Here is a 6,000-nt window from a genome sequence, read left to right on the forward strand (position 1 = left end):
TAAACGGCGTCGGCAATGTGTCATTCGATACCATATTGATCGATATAGAGAGACTGAAAGGATGAGATGTTTACCATTATTGTTTACCCAATTTCAGAATGAAACCCTAGAGATTCATGCACATCCAAATAAATCCATCGAGGACTTATTCAAGGACAAAGAAGTCTACATTGACAGTATCCGCAATCAGTTTGAGAAGAATAGAGATATCCTAGAACACATCCAGAAACGCATGGATGAATTTGAAAACGAGGACACCGAAGATGATAGTTCAGATAACGAGAATGATCCATCAGATTTGCCATCACCAAAAGATGAGACTACGTCTAAAGAAGATCTAAATCATTTCTTACAACTATTCAGAAAGAAAATATCTGGCAACAAAGAAATAAATGTTGCAGATAGACAACGTGTGTGTGTGGGATGATCCGAAAATTAAACCCTGAACAGAGACGCATTACTGATGATGTCATCGAACGCCTCACATCGGATGAACAATTTCATCTTTCCATAGCTGGGAGAGCTGGTACAGGAAAAAGTTTCCTACTGAAAACACTAATCGAGGTAGTAAAATTTCTTCTCATGAAATCTGGTGATGATCTTTTCGCAAATCTTCAGTTCTCGTATTGATTGGCTCCCACCACTACCACTGCTCGTATCATTGATGGTCAAACCATAGAAGCCGGTTTGGAATTATGGCATCGCAATAATACTGAGAATTTTCAAGAATATTCGTCGTTAGCAACATGCTCGTATAAATATGATCAAGTAAGGTGTCTCTTCATTGATGAAATATCGATGGTGGGTGCGAAGAAGTTTCACAAAATCCATAAAAGATGCCAGCAACTATTCAAAAAGGACAAACCACTTGGTGGCTTACCGGTGATTTGTTGTGGAGACTTCCTGCAACTACCTCCTGTACTGGATTCTGCCATTCATGAGAGATATGTAGAGAAGGGAAAAGCTAATTTCACTACACCACACAACTGGAAGATATATTTCAAACAATATGAACTGACAGAAAAGATGCGTTCTTTAGAAGATCCGAATTTCTCAGTTCTATGTGATTAAATTGGTACGAACACGATGTCTGACTTGGATGTTTCCCATTTGAAGGAACGAGTTATACCATGTCCCAACGAAAACAACAATGAGGTGTAAAAAAAACAGTGATTTAGCTATAATAATTGTATATAGCAATGAGAAACGTCAACAAATAAATGCTGAGAAACTAAAATTGCTCAAAGGTCCTTCAGAAATATTCATTGCGGCACACCCAGAAAAAGACGTCAGTAAGATTCCTGCGGAGAAATTGCACGGTAACTATACGAAGACTGGGAATTTGCCCTATCAACTTCAAGTGAAGGTTAATTGTCCTGTAATGCTTACTGTGAATGTGAATAAACCAGAGGGGCTCACTAACGGTGCAAGAGGTTATGTAGTTGAGTGTGGTTCCTATACTTCTATATATTCTCATAAAAAGGAGAAGGAAGAAATATTTTGAGTCAAATATCGGGACAATGTTGGGGCTAACTTAGCAGCTCAGGGACGTAAAAAATACGGTTACAAAGGCGTCAAAGGTACTGTGCCAATTGTAAGAAAGAATGCGACATTTGCGTTCGACAAAAGTAATAACATCAATGTAACACGTCGACAGTTCCCTCTAATAGTTGCATATGCTATCACTTGTCACAAAAGTCAAGGGATGACCCAGAAGGAAGTGATCGTTGACTTCACCGATGCAATGGGTAAACCTATCAAGGTACAACCATGTTGTTTCTATGTAGCTGTTACGCATGCCAAGAAACTGGCTAACCTTTATCTGAAAGCATTCCAGACATCCCTGATCACGCTATCAAAACCTGTTGAGAGGGAGCTGCTCTGGTTATCGAAACCCACCAACACGCACAAATTCTGTAAGAAATGTCTTCCCGAACATGTTTTTACGTATAATGTTGACTGCGAAGAACATGAAGACATTAAGATAGTGTAGTGTACTTAAATATCAATGGGTTACTTCATGCTGAACATCTAGCCGATTTGAAATGTGACAATAATCTTCTGACTGCTGATGTGATTTGTATCGCCGAATCAAAACTGTCTGACAGTGTTGACCCAGATTCAGTAACACTTGATGGTTTCACAACAATCACTCGCCTTGATTTCGAACCACACAGTATGGGTCTTATCCTATTCACTAACGACAGAAACGAACCCGCTAATATGCAATGTGAACCCCTATATTGATCGAGAAAACCTGACTCAGATGACCCGGTCAAATTGAAGACCTACCACTAACATTCGTCGACGTTCACCTATCGCATGTAACGAGAGGTCTGAACTTTATTCGAAGTCAAATGAACAATGACGATATTCTAATGGGCGACTTCAATATAGATTCATCTACCTCAAGCGGTACTCATCAACTTGAAAGATTGTCAGGACATTTACATGAAATCTGTTTTAGATACCTACACGTGACATGACAGCTCACTAGACCATATTCTAATTCGAGCACAATTTCCCCATCATTATACCACTGATGCGTATAAGAATTTGTATTCTGATCATTGTGCCATCAGCCTACGATTCTCTAAGAATGCAACTGGACTTCTTGATATAGATTGATATCAAGGCTAATAATTGTTTCTAGATTCTAGCTAAGTTTAAACCAGGAAACTTGTGCACTGAAAATAATTGCATGAAACAGATTTCCAGATTTTATTTCGACAAAATACCATCACAAAAGTTTACACGAGAAATAAAACGTATGGAAGTGTCCAGAAGGGCCAAATTGACCATGATAGGTCGCTATATAGCCCCACCTAAAACATTGATGGTGTGATGAATCCCGCATACTTCATTTTGACCTCAATATATTTGAGACAAATTAGATCAAAAATATACATATTATACTACATACATTATTATACACTATATACCCACTATGGATCGACACATATGATGATCAAGCATAACCAACCCTCGGTTGGTGATGCTTCACCACATTATGCCTTATACAGGCATATATGGTGATTCTGATGTGTTCATCCGGGTATATAGAATATAGGTTGAGCAATAGAGTTTATTCTTCTGGGGATCCTCCCCTTACAACTAGAGAATAGAGTCCGAGAGTTGGAAGAAATAGGTAAACAAAAAAGGTCAATAATGCCAATGCGATGCAATTTAAAATTTATAGAAGTTAAACTGAAGTCTGAAGTTGCGAACAGAGCGATTATTAAATTAAAGTTATTCTATAGCATAATATTGTGTGTAGATAATTTAAAGGCCAGCACCACACACAATTACGTACAGCTGGCTCTTAAAGGCCTGCGCATGCAGCGCATTGGGGCCCTTCGTAAATAGGCATGTACACCGCATGTCGGGGGCGGACACCTGCCACATGGGCCCCCGACCCCCCAGTCCGGGCCTGTTTCGGTTACAGTCCGTCCTTTGTCATTGAATACCGCTCGCTCGTGAACCATCGTCGTCTCCTGACTTCTTATTTATTGTTGTATTTGTTACTACTAGGGCATGCCCGTACTATATATATATCTAAAATTATATCCCCCCCCTCTATTTACATGAAATGGTTTGGTCCAAAGCGAACGGCCTGCGAGTACGGTGACAATCCCCCCCCTCTATTTACATGAAATGGTTTGGTCCAAAGCGAACGGCTTGCGAGTACGGTGACAATCCCCCCCCCTCTATTTACATGAAATGGTTTGGTCCAAAGCGAACGGCTTGCGAGTACGGTGACAATCCCCCCCCTCTATTTACATGCAATGGTTTGGTCCAAAGCGAACGGCTTGCGGAGTTTGGTAAAGAAATCGCCATAGCTCGGTAACTACTTGTCCGATTAATATGAAACCTTGAAAAGGCACATCCTCGGGTCCCCAGCAATATACCTGGCAAGTTTCAAGTATATCGGACCGGTAGTTGTCGAGAAACAGCGGTCACAGACAAACATACATACATACATACATACAAACATACAAACATACAAACATACACACAGAGATTACTGGAATTATAGATAGATAAAACTCGAACAGAACTCTGTGTGACAGAAAAGAAAGAATAATATTCGCTTTCTATGTGGTGTGTACCATTTACCTTGTATATTGACGAGTGGTATTATGACGAGTGGCAAAGCCATTTCAAGGGCCATTCACGGACACCTGCTTTCGCGGACACACCAAACGCCATACTAATGTCACACGCCTTTGACATAGCAGTACCACACAAATCAAAACATCAGATGGGTGGTGAACATAAAGAATTAACGACTATAACAACAAAAAGTTCCTATGAAACCGACAATGTTACATCACCACAATGTGAAGACAGGACTGCCAAAACCATGCAAAACGATGATACCACGGCCAGAAGTCCTGATTGCTGCCAGAACACTATGATGAATTGCCGACTGGATCAATCACTCCAGAGAGTTTACAACAATCCCAAACCCTGCTAGACATACAACAGAAGTTACTGGCACATACAGATGGCATGCAGAACCAATGCACAGCCAAGTTATGGTTTCAATATTTGGAAATGGTTAACATTTCGCAAACATTCATTAAAGCACAACGAACTGGTAACTGGCAGCTCCATCTGAAGGCAATGCAGAGCATGTTGCAATATCTACAGTCATGTGAAAATGTAAGTACACCCCATGTAAAGTTTTGACTTTTTCAACATATTTCAACATACAGCTATTTGATCTTCATCTATCTATAATTCCACTAATCTCTGTGTGTATGTTTGTTTGTATGTTTGTATGTTTGTATGTCTGTGACCGCTGTTTCTCGACAACTACCGGTCCGATATACTTTAAACTTGCCAGGTATATTGCTGGGGACCCGAGGATGTGCCTTTTCAAGGTTTGAAATTAATCGGACAAGTAGTTACCGAGCTATGTCCAAAAACGATTCAACCAATCAGAGAGCAGCGAGCTATCACGTGTGCCGAACGTGGCGAACAGACTCTGCCTCGGACGGCACATTTGAGAGCGTATTCATTTATTTCACGTTGGCAAACTATGTTGGCGTTAAACTATGTTTTAAAACTAATTAAAACTACTTTGCGATTCATCGTAACTGTGATTCGTAACTGCCGTTCGCTTTGGCTTTGCGAATGGACCAAACCATTTCATGTAAATAGAGGGGGGGGATTGTCACCGTACTCGCAAGCCGTTCGCTTTGGACCAAACCATTTCATGTAAATAGAGGGGGGGGATATAATTTTAGATATAGATATAGTACGGGCATGCCCTAGTTTCAACAATATTGATAACGGTGATATAATATAACAAATATCATGAAACATTTACATTTTGTAGTCCATTGTATAATTTAAATAAACATAAATGCAAATTTCACATGTGGAAAAAGTAAGTACACCCTTGGCTCTAATAGGTGGGATTTCCCTCTTTGGCAGAAACAACCTCAAGTAGGCGTTTCTTATAACTGTCTACCAGTCTCTGACAGCGACTGGGAGAAATTTTTGCCCACTCCTCCGTGCAGAATTATTTTAGCTGTGATGATTGAGGGGTTTCTTGCATGCACAGCTCGTTTCAAATCCCCCCACAACATCTCGATGGGATTTAGATCCGGGCTTTGACTTGGCCATTCCAGAACCCTCCATTTCTTTCTTTTCAGCCATTCCTTGGTGGATTTACTGGTACTAGGGCATTGCCCGTACTATATCTATATCTAAAATTATATCCCCCCCCTCTATTTACATGAAATGGTTTGGTCCAAAGCGAACGGCTTGCGAGTACGGTGACAATCCCCCCCCTCTATTTACATGCAATGGTTTGGTCCAAAGCGAACGGCTTCCGGAGTTTGGTAAAGAAATCGCCATCGCGTGCACAAACGCGCAGGAAAGCGAATGAATCGCAAATTCGGTTTTATTAGTTTTAAAACATAGTTTAACGCCAACATAGTTTGCAAACGTGAAATAAATGAATACGCTCTCAAATGTGCCATCCGAGGC

General features: G+C 40.5%; 1 protein-coding gene across 1 annotated transcript in view; it reads right to left on the minus strand.

Moving 5' to 3' along the window:
* Positions 1-4,137, minus strand: part of COLQ (collagen like tail subunit of asymmetric acetylcholinesterase) — a 166,522-nt gene extending 162,385 nt beyond the window's left edge. The window contains exon 1 of the mRNA XM_068119776.2: positions 4,117-4,137. The gene's annotated coding sequence lies outside the window, so the exon portion shown is untranslated. The remainder of the gene's footprint in view (positions 1-4,116) is intronic.
* Between the last annotated feature and the right edge of the window lie 1,863 nt (positions 4,138-6,000).

This window comes from Myxine glutinosa, chromosome 6 (genome assembly GCF_964187855.1).
Source record: "Myxine glutinosa chromosome 6, kmMyxGlut1.1, whole genome shotgun sequence".
In the NCBI taxonomy this organism is placed as follows: Eukaryota; Metazoa; Chordata; class Myxini; order Myxiniformes; family Myxinidae; genus Myxine; species Myxine glutinosa.